General features: G+C 36.0%; 1 protein-coding gene and 1 non-coding gene across 2 annotated transcripts in view; one reads left to right on the top strand and one right to left on the bottom strand.

Moving 5' to 3' along the window:
- METTL15 (methyltransferase 15, mitochondrial 12S rRNA N4-cytidine) overlaps nt 1-14933 on the bottom strand; it is a 230018-nt gene that overhangs the window by 152046 nt on the left and 63039 nt on the right. The window lies entirely within an intron of this gene.
- Nucleotides 8441-8512, top strand: TRNAS-GGA (transfer RNA serine (anticodon GGA)). Its single transcript has one exon. It is a non-coding gene; the product is annotated as a tRNA-Ser (tRNA).

Below are 14933 nucleotides of genomic sequence, written 5' to 3'. Positions count from 1 at the left end.
GTCTAGGTTTGTCACAGCTATTCTTCCAAAAAGCAAGCATCTTTTAATTTTGTGGCTGCAGTCACCATCTGCATTCATTTTGGAGGCCAAGAAAATGAAATCTGACGCTGTTTCCACATTTTCCCGATCAACTTGCCATGGAGCGGTGGGACTGGATGCCATGATCTTTGTTTTTTCAATGTTGAGTTTTAAGCCAGCTTTTTCACTATCCTCTTTCACCTTCATCAGGAGGCCCTTTAGTTCTTCTTCATTTTCTGCCATTAAAGTGGTATCATCTACATATCTGAGATTGTTGATATTTCTCCTGGCAATCTTCATTCCAGCTAGTGATTCATCCAGCCCAGCATTTCTCATGAAGTACTTTGCATATAAAAGTTCATTAAGCAGAGTAACAATATACAGCTTTGACATATTCCATTCCCAATTTTGAACCAGTCCATTGTTTCATGTCTCATTCTAACTGTTGCTTCTTGTCGTGCTTACAGTTTTCTCAGGAGGCAGGTAAGGTGGTCTGCTTATTATTATTAATGATAATTATCATTATTCATCGAAGAAACAAAAATTGAAATCAATGAAATACCACTATAGACATATCAAAAAAGGCTAAAATTTAAAAGACTGATAATACCAAAACTGTTGTTGGTAAAGCAACTCGAACATTCATACATTGCTGATAGAAATGTAAAGAGCTTAAGTCACTTTGTAATACTGTTTAGCAGTACCTACTAAATGCTAAGGGCTTCCCAGGTAGCCCTAGTGGTAAAGAACCACCCGCCAATGAAGGAGATGCAAGAAAGACAGGTTCAATCGCTGGGTCAGGAAGATTCCCTGAAGGAGGAGGGCATGGCAACCTACTCGAGTATTCTTACCTGAAGATACCAATGGAAAGAGCAGCCTGATGTGCTACAATCAGACCCCCGAAGCAACTTTGCACTACATGCTAAATATATGCTTACACTTTGATTTAGTGTTTAAACTGTTAGGTACATACCCCAGAAAAATGAGTGCATATGATACACTCAAAGGTATGTACAGAAGATCACATCAGCTTCATTCACAATAGGCAAAACTGGTAACTATCCAACAGCCCATTAACAGAAGAATGGACAAACATGTTGCTTTCGGTTTACAGAATAGTGTACTACAATTTAAAAAAGAAAGAACTACTAATCCTACCAAAATATAGATTACTATCACTAACATATTGAATGCAATAGAACAACAATCAGATCAGTTCAGTTCGGTCGCTCAGTCGTGTCCGAATCTTTGTGACCCCATGAATCACAGCACGCCAGGCCTCCCTGTCCATCACCAATTCCTGGAGTTCACCCAGACTCATGTCCATCAAGTAAGTGATGGCATCCAGCCATCTCATCCTCTGTCGTCCCCTTCACCTCCTGTGCCCAATCCCTCCCAGCATCAGGGTCTTTTCCAATGAGTCAACTCTTCGCATGAGGTGGCCAAAGTACTGGAGTTTCAGCTTCAGCATCAGTCCTTCCAATGAACACTCAGGACTAATCTCCTTTGGGATGGACTGGCTGGATCTCCTTGCAGTCCAAGGGACTCTCAAGAGTCTTCTCCAACACCACAGTTCAAAAGCACCAATTCTTCGGCGCTCAGCTTTCTTCACAGCCCAACTCTCACATCCATACATGACCACTGGAAAAAACTGACTTGACTATATGGACCTTTGTTGGCAAAGTAATATCTCTACTTTTCAATATACTATCTAGGTTGGTCATAACTTTCCTTCCAAGGAGTAAGCATCTTTCAATTTCATGGCTGCAATCACCATCTGCAGTGATTTTGGAGCCCAGAAAAATAAAATCTGATACTGTTTCCACTGTTTCCCCATCTATTTCCCATGAAGTGATAGGACCAGATGCCATGATCTTCGTTTTCTGAATGTTGAGCTTTAAGCCAACTTTTTCACTCTCCTCTTTCGTTTTCATCTAGAGGCTTTTTAGTTCCTCTTCACTTTCTGCCATAAGGGTGGTGTCATCTGCATATCTGAGGTGATTGATAAACTTCTCCCAGCAATCTTGATTCCAGCTTGTGTTTCTTCCAGCCCAGCATTTCTCATGATATACTCTGCATATAAGTTAAATAAGCAGGGTGACAATATACAGCCTTGACGTACTCCTTTTCCCATTTGGAACCAGTCTGTTGTTCCATGTCCAGTTCTAACTGTTGCTTCCTGACCTGCATACAGGTTTCTCAAGAGGCAGGTCAGGTGGTCTGGTATTCCCATCTCTTTCAGAATTTTCCACAGTTTATTGTGATCCACACAGTCAAAGGCTTTGGCATAGTCAATAAAGCAGAAATAGATGCTTTTCTGGAAATCTCTTGCTTTTTCCATGATCCAGTGGATGTTGGCAATTTGATCTCTGGTTCCTCTGCCCTTTCTAAAACCAGCTTGAATACAGTTCATGTACTGCTGAAGCCTGACTTGGAGAATTTTGATCATTACATTACTAGCGTGTGAGATGAGTGCAATTGTGTGGTAGTTCGAGCATTCTTTGGCATTGCCTTTCTTTGGGATTGGAATAAGTTAATATAACTTTATGATTTTCCTTAAATAAAATTCAAAAACTAGGAAAAAGTTGTAAAGTAAATAGTGATTGCTCTATACCTATACCCATGTATAATAGTCAGTCATGTCCAACTCTTTGCCAGTCCATGGACTGTAGCCCACCAAGCTCCTCTGTCCAAGGAGATTCTCCAGGCAAGAATACTGGAGTGGGTTGCCAAGTTTTCTTCCAGGGGACCTTCCCAACCCTGGGATCTAATGAAGGTCTCCAGCATTGCAGGCAGATTTTTTACCATCTGAGCCACCAGGGAAAAACTGATGCTTTCAAACTGTCGTGCTGGAGAAGACTCTTGAGTCACCTGAACAGCAAGGAGATCAAACTAGTCAATCTTTAGGGAGATAAACCCTAAAGATTCACTGTTCACTGGAAGGACTGATGCTAAAGCTGAAGCTCCAGTATTCTGGACATCTGATGTGAATGGATGACTCACTGGAAAAGTTCCTGATGCTGGGAAAGATTGAGGGCAACAGGAGAAGAAGGTGTCAGAGGAAGAGATAGCTGGACAGCATCACTGATGCAATGAACATGAACTTGGGCAAACGCTGGGAGATGGTGAAGGACAGGGAAGTCTAGGGTCCTGCAGTCCACGGGGTTTCAAAGAGTTAGACATGACTTGGTGACTGAACAAGAATAATAATTTATAACAGCAATTATAAGTATATATTAATCTATAAAAATTTATGGAACTGTACACTTAGAATGTATTTTCATGCATGTATGCTAGATTTCACTTAATAAAACCTATCATTAGAAAAAGAATATGTAATCAGAAAATTAACAAGCAGTAAAAGTAACAATAATATATCTAAGCCACCAAATAGAAAAATGGAGAAGATTATATATTTTAACCCACAATTATCAGCAGTTATATTACATGCAATGAACTAAATGTCCCGATTAAAATATTTCTAGATTGGATTTTAAATACACATATACATGTGCAAATGCACAAAAACATACACACTAAATCAGTACAAAAAGATTTTAACATATATTGAGTAAAAAAAATTTTCAGTTACTTTAAAAATTAATATTTAAAATATTTAAATTTTTTTAATATATTTAAATATAAAAAGAAAATATAAGTGATTATCAATAGAGTTCTGGAGTGAAGAAGGTCTATCCTAGCATGAAAACAATGACCAAAAATTGCAGTTAACTGAATGGAAAACAGATTGTGTTTCACAAAAATGAAAATTTCTAAAGTATACAACAAACCTATAAAGATAATCTAAAAATCAATTTTTCAAACTAGATAAAATAATTTTAATGAATATGATTTGAAATTATGCATGTCAATAATAGTTTTTATCTGAAACAGTAAGATTAACACCTGAATTTTTTTAAGTGAGCACATTAAAAGTAAGACGTATTAAACTATTAAGACATATAGACTATTAAAGTGTTCAACTTCAGATATAATCAGGGAATGTAAGTTAAAACAGAAATAAGTTGCTCTTGATAAAAAAAGAGTAGTAATATTTGGCCACATGTAATACTGCTTATAGAATGTCAACTGGCAGATATTTGCTAGAAGTCAATTGGGTAACATGAACCAAACACCATAAAATATACTTAACCTTTGGTCCATGTTAAGTAATTAATGCCAATGCAATAATTACATAAAGCAGCTAGTAAGTTCCCATGAAAAACAGAAAGCCATAACAAAAATTGGAAACAGTGAATTTCTAACAGAAGTGAATAGTTTAAATATGTGTGGTATGTTTTTATAGGAGAACACTGTATTTGCACTGTTTATGTTTATTAATATGAAAAATATTAACGATGTACTGCTACATAAAAAATTCGTTTTAAGTGTATAAATATGGAGGTTTTCATAATGCCATATGCCTGAATAAGCAATCACATTGCTAGTAAAGATTTCCCTTAGTAGATGTTTGGGCAGGCAAAGGAAAATAGAAGCAAACTAGGCAATCAAGCATCAAATTACTTCCACTTCTATGGAAAGTGAAAAGCAAGCAACTTGGGTTAAGCATTTCTCTTCCTGAAGTCAGAAGGATTATAGCCCCAAATCAGAGATATAATATCATAGCAAAAGCTATAGTCTTAAATTATAGTCATGTCTTAAATTCTTGTCCTATATACATACAATAAACTCATGAACTCATGAAGCACTGTTCAACTTCTTTTTTTAAATCCATATATCCAGCCATCCACCCAAAGCAATTGAAGCTATACCCTCTCTTCAGACTTTCACAGTCAATGTTCCTTCTCACAACCTAAGGATATTCAAGGAGATCTAAATTCCATTAAACTCCATTACTTTTATCACACCAGATGAGGAAACGAATGCCAAGAAAATTAAACAAAGAAAGCAACTAAGTTCAAATGCTTTCCTAATTCATCTCATAAGGTAAATGAGTAATATAATTTTGTAGTTTCCAGAATTCAGTGTTCTGATCTTCACTTTTTCTTACCTAATGCATACAACCCAAATATTGTCCCTACACTGACATATTTCATATTAAATACAGCTTTTTACATGCATAGAAAACATTTTAGTTGGAGTCTTCACACAACTTGAAACACTTGCCTCAAATAAAACATCTGCTTTGCCAGAAAATGTTTCAAATTTGAAGACATTTGTTTCAATCATCTTTGTCGAAATCAGCATTTTTCTTGATTTGAAGCTAAGTACTTAAAAATTAACTCTACTATATATTTTCAATAGCAAGTTCTTACTCACTGGTAGAAATTTCTACAATAAAATATTAAGTATTAATCCTTTCTTTGCAGAAAAGATACATTTCATTTTACCATTTCATCAAAAGTGTATATAAAATATTTTCAAACTTTTACACATGCTCTTTCAGACATTACCAAAATTTCTCATTTCTAAGACGTAAAATAAATTAATAATGCATCAGAAATAACTATAATGTAAATCAGCTTTTACGTATATAGAACTTTTCTCTTAGTATGTCCAGCTAAGAATTATTTTATAAAAGTTTATCAAACTCATGGCTTTTTAATAGTAAAAAATATTTTTAAAAAACTTTTCATGCCCTTCATGTAGGTATTTTACTTTGACAAGAATAATAGGTAAAATTAAATGAGTGTGCATTCCACGCCAAGAAGTTTAAGTTGGTGTTATATATGAAAGCTTTACTTTATTTGTACAAAAACTTATCCAGTACTATCATAACCCCACAATCTTACATAGGTAAGGTCAATGGCTCAGGGTTACACACATAATAACCAGAAGCACTAGACATGTCCATCTGGCTACAAATCCCACAAACTATGCCACCTTTTTAGATATCACATGAGGTAATACTATACAGTCAAAAATTAATAGTGTAGAATAACTGTGGGTGATAATCATAATACCAAATACTTATTTAAAACAGGCAGTGTTGCAAACTTTCGCCAGCATTAACTGACTTAACTCCTATTGAGTGTGTGCAAGCTCAGTCGTGTCTGACTCTGCAATCCCATTGACTTTAGCCCACCAGGCTCCTCTGTTCATGGAATTTTCCAGGCAAGAATACTAGAGTGGGTCACCATTTCCTATTCCAGGGGACCTCCCCAACCCAAGGATCTAACTTATGTCTCTTGTATCTCCTGCATTGGCAGATGGATTCTTTTATATTGGTGCCACATGAGAAGCTCTTATATTCCTATCACCTTATAGATGAAGAAACTGATGCAGAGAGGAGCAGAGCAACTTGCCTAAGGACACAATTAGGAAGTCATAGGGCTAGGATCTAACCCAGACACTCTGGTTTCCGAGTCACGTTTTTAATGAAGACGTTACAGAAAAAGGTTTTTGTATTATTTTACTATGTACAAAAAAGTATGAATAGTATGATTGCAATTCTTTAACAGAAGAAAATTCATATACACACTAAAGAGTTTTGAAAGACATTCGCCAAGAGGATTGACAGTGGTTATCCCAAATCACAGGCGATATTTTCAGACTCCATTAAACTTATCTGTATTTTTTCTTCCTAAAATTAATATATATTTCTTCGGAAATGTCAAAGTACGACAAACATTTTCATTAGTTTTTTAAAATGATTATTTCCCATGCTTAGTTACTATCAGATGCAGAAAGTAAAAAAGACAGGAATACCCAAGTTTTTGACTTGGACAATAGGTTAGCCATACCATTCACTAAGACATAAGAAGGTACAAGCTTGAGAAAGTTAGTGTTGTTTGGAATAATTTTAAAAGGTGCCTGCAAGAAATCTAGTTCGTGTTTACAATGACTCAAAATCCAAAAACAATAAAACAAAAATAATCCTCTTCAAGCAAAGTCAAGCGGGAGAAATATCCTAGGAACTCACATAAGCAAAGAGAAAAATCTTACTGATATATATATATATATAAAGACAAAGATTTGTCATTGCTTGCATATATATTAAGAATCTCTAGACAGAGAAGATACAAAGATATTAATGATTATTTTTATTATTATTAATGGATAATTCAAATATTTAAATTAAAAACAGTAAACTTTTAAAAGTCTATTAGCTGGATACTGAGAAGAAAAAGTATAAAGTAGGAAGAAAAAAGGTGCTAGAACCTAGGAAGAAATCCCAAAGTACTTTTATATGTAAGGACAGAAATAAAATATACAGCAGAGACATCAGTATAATGTTTAGTGTAATACAGATATACACAGTTACATAGATAAATATTTAGATATGTATATAAAAACATATTAGTATACAGATTAGAAACAGATTAGTATACACACATTTATTTCCTTTCCTTCTTCTGTCAGCTGAGTGGGTGAAGACATCCAAGTAGAAATGAACATACGTAGGACCCAGATCTTGGTTTCTAATACCACTCTCCAAAAAAATGGAGAAATGGATGATTCTAGGACCTAGGCAGAATGTATACAAAGTGAACCTGTAAAATTTCTAGTACTAGAAAGAAATGACTAAATTTAAAAAAAAATCAAAAACTTTAACTAATGCAGGTTTATCAAAGGGACACAGAAATCAATTGAAAGAGCTCCCAAGAGCCAAACTGAAATAATTTTAATAAAATGAAGTTCTGGATTATATCCCAATATAAAATAAATATCCAGTAGTCGATACTGATATAAATAAAGGACTGAACAAAGCAAAAAAAAACAAGGAAAAGGAAGGGAGCATAATTATCCCCCATCCCCACTCTCCCCAAGTGTCAGCTGCATGTGGTGACTTCCTTCTGGAAAGTACAGCATGGAGAAAGGAAAAAGAGAATCTAAGAATGGTGAAAACTGAAAAGCCTAACTCAGTCAGGTGATGAAGCTTACAACAGTGTTAAGTCATGTTATTAGAACTTACTCTTGACATAAAGTAATAAAAATAACACTTTACATCTGTGACCTTCCTCCCCAAAACCCTTAAGTTCAGTCTAACCAGAAGCAAAGCACCAAATTCCAAGAGAGAGGTGGTCTACAAAATACCTGATAAATAAGCTAAAAACTATCAAGACCTCCAAAAACAAGGAGAATACGAGAAACTGTCAGTCAAGAGGAATCTAAAGAATGAGAAAAACTAAATGTAGTCTGGAATCCTGGATGAGGAAATGGACATTAAGTGAAGTCACTTAGTCATGTCCGACTCTTTGCGACCCCATGGACTGTAGCTCAGCCTATCGTCTGAGCCAGTAATTAAGCTAAGAATATCTTAATAAAATATGGACTTCAGCTAGTGATACTGTATCAATATTGGATTATTAATTATAAATAATGTGCAATGTTAAACAATATGGGAAACTGGACGCAGGTTACATGGAAACTCCCTGTAGTATCTTCACAAATTTTCAGACCTCCGTATAAAACCTAAGTTCAGAAATCTTTTAAGATTCAGTTCAGTTCAATTCGGGATTCCCTGGTGGCTAAGAGGTTAAAGCATCTGCTTGGAATGCAGAAGACCTGGGTTCAATTCCTGGGTAGGGAAGATCCCCTGGAGAAGGAAATGGCAACCCACTCCAGTACTCTTGCCTGGAGAATCCCATGGAGGGAGGAGCCTGGTAGGCTACAGTCCATGGGGTCACAAAGAGTCAGACACGACTGAACGACTTCATTTCACTTCACTTCACTTCAGTCGCTCAGTCATGTACGACTCTTTGCAATCCCATGAATCACAGCACGCAAGGCATCCCTGTCCATCACCAACTCCCATAGTTCACTCAAACTTATGTACATCGAGTAAGTGATGGCATCCAGCCATCTCATCCTCTGTCGTCCTCTTCTCCTCCTGCCCGCAATCCTTCCCAGCATCAGAGTGCTTTCCAATGAGCTCTTCCTATCTGGTGGCCAAAGTACTGGAGTTTCAGCTTCAGCATCAGTCCTTCCAATGAAAACCCAGGACTGATCTCTTTTAGGATGGACTGGTTGGATCTCCTTGCAGTCTAAGGGACTCTCAAGAGTCCTCTCCAACACCACAGTTCAAAAGCATCAATTCTTTGGCACTCAGCCTTCTTCACCAGTCCAACTCTCACATCCATACATGACCACTGGAAAAACCATAGCCTTGACTAGACAGACCTTTGTTGGTAAAATAATATCTCTACTTTTCAATATATTATCTAGGTTGGTCATAACTTTCCTTTCAAGGAGTAAGCATCTTTTAATTTCATGGCTGCAATCACCATCTACAGTGATTTTGGAGCCCAGAAAAATAAAGTCTGACACTGTTTCCACTGTTTCCCCATCTATTTCCCATGGATCAGATGCCATGATCTTAGTTTTCTGAATGTTGAGCTTTAAGCCAACTTTTTCACTCTCCTCTTTCGTTTTCATCTAGAGGCTTTTTAGTTCCTCTTCACTTTCTGCCATAAGGGTGGTGTCATCTGCATATCTGAGGTGATTGATACTTCTCCCAGCAATCTTGATTCCAGCTTGTGTTTCTTCCAGCCCAGCATTTCTCATGATGTACTCTGCATATAAGTTAAATAAGCAGGGTGACAATATACATCCTTGACGTACTCCTTTCCTATTTGGAACCAGTCTGTTGTTCCATGTCCAGTTCTAACTGTTGCTTCCTGACCTGCATATAGGTTTCTCAAGAGGCAGGTCAGGTGGTCTGTATTCCCATCTCTTTCAGAATTTTCCACAGTTTATTGTGATCCACACAGTCAAAGGCTTTGGCATAGTCAATAAAGCAGAAATAGATGTTTTTCTGGAACTCTCTTGCTTTTTCCATGATCCAGCGGATGTTGGCAATTTGATCTCTGGTTCCTCTGCCTTTTCTAAAACCAGCTTGAACATCTGGAAGTTCACAGTTCACGTACTGCTTAAGCCTGGCTTGGAGAATTTTGAGCATTGAGTGCAATTGTGTGGTAGTTTGAGCATTCTTTGGCATTGCCTTTCTTTGGGATTGGAATGAAAACTGACCTTTTCCAGTCCTGTGGCCACTGCTGAGTTTTCCAAATTTGCTGGCATACTGAGTGCAGCACTTTCACAGCATCGTCTTTCAGGATTTGAAATAGCTCAACTGGAATTCCATCACCTCCACTAGCTTTGTTCGTAGTGATGCTTTCTAAGGCCCACTTGACTTCACATTCCAAGATGTCTGGCTCTAGGTGAGTGATCACACCATCATGATTATCTTGGTCATGACGATGTTTTTTTGTATAGTTCTTCTGTGTATTCTTACCACCTCTTCTTAATAGCTTCTGCCTCTGTAGGTCCATACCATTTCTGTCCTTTATCGAGCCTATCTTTGCATGAAATGTTCCCTTGGTATCTCTACTTTTCTTGAAGAGATCTCTAGTGTTTCCCATTCTGTTGTTTTCCTGTATTTTCTCTGCATTGATCGCTGAAGAAGGCTTTCTTATTTCTCCTTGTTATTCTTTGGAACTTTTAAGATTATTTACATTCAAATCAGCTGCCTCAATCACTCACTAATTTCTTCTACACAGTCTCTTAATAAAGATGCAAACTAAAGTAAATGCCAAAGTTTGAAAGGGGGTAAAAAAAAAAAAAGCAGTCAACAAAAGAGAGATTTTGTTCATAATCTCTTGCTCTTCAAGAGCCATTTGCTCTTGCTCTTCTTTCCTTGGACTGAACAATTTTCTCACTGTCTAAGACTGCTTTTTTCTGTCTATTCTTCTTTGAGAAGTACATATAAGTCTGATATTAGAAGACACAGGAAATCAAAAACTGTTCTCAACTCCCTCAGGAAGCTGGTAGTACCAAATACAGTGTCTGAGATGATGGAAAAACTAATTCAACCTCTCTCAGCATCAGTCGCTTCATCTCTAAAATGGGCATTTACTGAGCTACTATGAAGATAAAATGTAAAACATAATGTAAGGCAATGGGTAGAATTCTAAAACATGGTATAATAAATTGAAGCTACTAGGAGTAATAGGTGAGTAGAAAATAGTGATGGAGTAAAGAAAATATATATTCTCTAATGCAACATAAAAGTAAAAAGTAATAACATATGAATTTTCATCAAGCTGGGTCCTGAGATATAGCTATTCTGATGCTTTTGGAAGTATTGTGTTCAGTAAACTAATCATCCCCAGTATAATTTAAGGTACAAGAACAATATAAAAAAAGGGAGCAATCTATTTCTGTTCTCTTGAAGTAGATCAGCTCCAGTTCATTTAGATGGGCTAAAATTGTGCTGAACACCTTTAATTAAAAGCAGGTTATCAAAATTGGATACAAACATAAATATATTTAGAAATTTAATGGCTTTAATCTATATTTATGATCTGAGGAATTTAGACTTTCTGTATGCTACCTAGAATCCCAAATACTCACTAAGGAAGAAAGTGGTTCATTTTACGCCGTAGTATGTTGCAAATCTAACTATCTTTTCTGATAGTCTGGCGAAAGTGTTTATTTCTTAGTACCAATATCAATACTTCTTCACATGCTTAGAAAAGATAATGATAAAGAAAAGGCAAGACAAGGCAGGGCAGGCAGACAAAACACAGCCCTAGAATTTTTAAGTTTCTTCATTGCCATTTCTTAAGCTTTGTTTTGTGACGAAAGATAAAACCACATCTTCCTGAATCAGACATATTAATTTCTGTGGTTATGATCAAAGTAAATTTTAAAAAAGCAAAGATTTGAAAGTTTCCTACAGTATGTCAATAATCATAAATATACTAAAGAAAGAAACCTTTAAGAATAAGGTTTTAAGTTAGGGACACTACTGCATCACTATATTTAGCATCACTAACGATAATGTGTTAAAGTGAAATGTCCCCTAAAATGTTTTAGGAAATTGTTTATTCTCATCACAAAAATTGAGATTAAAATAATCTCAGAATGACTTACAGTCAGGATAAACCTTTTAATCTCATTTTTCAGCTATATAAAAAATGAATCTAAGAACATCTGGCAAAACTTTCACATATATCCTCTCTTGGGAACCTCACAACAATACAAGGTGATAGCTAATATTGCCTCTATTGTGCAGATGACGAAATAAAGGCTGAAAGAAGTCAAGCCACTTACCTAGTGTCATATTACAAGTCACACAGAGCCAGGGCTCCATTCAGATCAACTGACCTCGTTCAGTGTTCTTCATATACTTCAACTGTCATTCTTTACTTATCTCTCTTTCATTTTAAAATTAATGCACATTCCCAAAATTCCATTTAAGAAGTTTTATTCATAAATAAAAAAGCTGTAAACTCCCCAAAACAAAGATAAGAGATGGCAATAACTGTTCACATGACAGTGCAAATAAGTGGAAACTGATTTGTCAAAGCCTACGAACCTGAAACAGATACCAGCTAGGAGTTCCTTAGAAGGTGCAGAACAAGGAAAGACAAAGTAGGCGCAGTTGGAATCTGTAAAGGAGCACTCAGAGCCCTGTCCTTTCCTCTCATCACCCTTTCCAAGAGACAGGAAATTCATTCTCTGGTGAAACAGTCCAGACAGACCTGGGTTCCAGGTCATGAGGCACAGCAGAGGGCAGAGAAAGGTGCACACTGAAATTGAGGCAACTGAGTACAAGTCCCATCCTGTGCCCAGAGACCTCAGGGACTCTCCTCTACTCAGTTCTGAGTAGCTGAGAGACTGTAAGATTCTTCTTGAGAAAAACTGACCAGCCCAAGAGAAAAGACCCAATGCTACTGATACTTGGGTTCTCCCATTAAAATAACCAGATCTTAACTTGGTCACTCTCTAGAGAAGCCTCATGCCCTACCCTCACAACCAGATCAGCCTCACTCAACCACACACAGATAGCCCAGCTCACCAGAGTGGGAGAAAATTATTAGTAGATTAACAAGGATGAACTTTGCTTCTGTTGAGGCTTGAGGAAATATGCTCAGAAATCACTTTATTTGAAACAATCACTACTTACAGCAGCAAGAGAACAAGTAGAATTATTCTCATCTGGTCGGAGTTTGCACTGATTTTAGAAATCATGCTTTTTCCAAAAAAACCTTATATTAACTTTGAATCATTAATATTAACATAGATTATTAATTACCAAGATTTCACAAACCTAGTTATTTAGAACAAGTTTTAATTGTAAAAAACATTATGCTCATTATTAAAGAAAATGACTAAATATTTTTTAATATATTGAATAACAGGAATCACGTTCTGTGAGTCTACAGCCAGTAATTTTAGTATATTACCTTTCAGATCTACAAACCTACGTCAATGTCTTAATGGCTGTATAGTATTCTTCTATGTCACATTTGCCTGGAATTTCTGAATTAATTTTTACATTTTTATTATAGAAGAACATAAATAGGAAGAACCCTTACCTTATAAATATAAGTTTCAAGTCTGAAGCTTTCAAAGATTTGAACAGCAAGAGAAGCATCTGGAGAACCTTTCTCCCATGAAATTTTCAAAACACATAAACTGACAACCACATCTGACTTTCCTTTAACACTAACATCCACTTATCCAGTCCTCTGAATTCATCCTCAAAATCTACTCTCAAAAAAATATTCTCCCATCTCCACTGTAACAAAAATTGCATTAGTTAAATTCTTAGAATCATTCACCTAGATTACTACATGAGTATTTTCATTAATTCTACCAGTCTCTTCCCAGTTTGGTCTAAACTCTACTTTGGCTTTTGAAATATCTAATTAAGAAAACAAACCTAAGCATGTTACTCCCTGTTTAAAAAATACTAGTGATTGATTGCCTTGCTGCCTGCAAGCTGAAGTCCAGATTACAGTTGTCCATGGAGGAAAGGAGGTGAGGATGGAACTGAGAGTGCTTGTTAAAGGGAACTACAGTTGTACCTATTGTTTTATTTCTTTAAAAAATTAACTAAAGAAAATTAAGATACAATTTAAACTCAGGAAAATGAGAATGAGTGTTATTTGTACTACAGTGGGAATATGAGTGTTACTTGTACTACAGTTTCTGGTTTTTTATATTTCAGAATTTCTCTTTAAAAGAAGTATCACCAGGATTACTGATTCTTAAAAAACAAAAAAAAGAGTGAGCAAGATTATGCTTCTTAGTTATCCTACCAGTATGACTCACAAAACCAGAATTTCTTATTTTGTAGCATTTGTTTCATTTCTCACTTGTAACAGTAATCATGTGCATTCAGTTAACATTCAAATCTGCATTTCTACACTGGTCAGGCTGAAGGTGTCAATGTCTTAAAAAAAAAAAAAAAAGACATGCATGCCTGAACATAGAAGTGCTCTATAAATATGTGACAAAAGAAAAGAAAAACTAGAAACAGAATGAGACGGGAAAAGGAGGAAAGGAAATAGGAAAAAAGGTAAGAGAAAAAATTAATGTAAGAATAGGAATCTTTCCTCAAATACAGGCAAAAACTGAATTAAAGGTTTTGAATGATTTTCTTTATGACTGTCACATTACAATCTTATTGGATATAAAGAGTTTTCATAGATAGATGCTAACCAGATTTCTTCTATGCTTTCAGCACTAAAATGAGGAAATAAAATCATTTAAAAAGTTAACTTATACTGGATAAAAGAATATCTAAGTAGCAGAACACAGTGATAAGATATTGAAACAACATCAAGATGACAAGGTTTTAACTTGTGATTAATCTTTTTTTTTTTTTTTTAATGCCCCACATCAAACAATATCCTATGGAGGTGAATCTCCCTGTGTGGTCTTCCTTGGAAAGAAAAGATTCTGTCTCCTCATATGTAAGCTGAGGGTACCATAAGATCCCTTCTGCTTTCATTCCCTGGCAGTAAGTGACCTGAATTCAGGCTATTAGATGTTTCACCTGGAATTCTGAAACCTGAAGGAGTAATGCTAAGATGCAGAGACATTTAAAAAGCTATCCATATGGAGATTAGAGTCCAGTGGTGGCAAAAGTACTGAGAATTCAAAAGCAGCAACAGGACTAAGAATCCAATGGAGAAGGTCCAGGGAATGATTCCCAACTTGGA

This window comes from Ovis aries, chromosome 15 (genome assembly GCF_016772045.2).
Source record: "Ovis aries strain OAR_USU_Benz2616 breed Rambouillet chromosome 15, ARS-UI_Ramb_v3.0, whole genome shotgun sequence".
In the NCBI taxonomy this organism is placed as follows: domain Eukaryota; kingdom Metazoa; phylum Chordata; class Mammalia; order Artiodactyla; family Bovidae; genus Ovis; species Ovis aries.
This window is presented reverse-complemented; position numbering and strand designations above follow the sequence as displayed.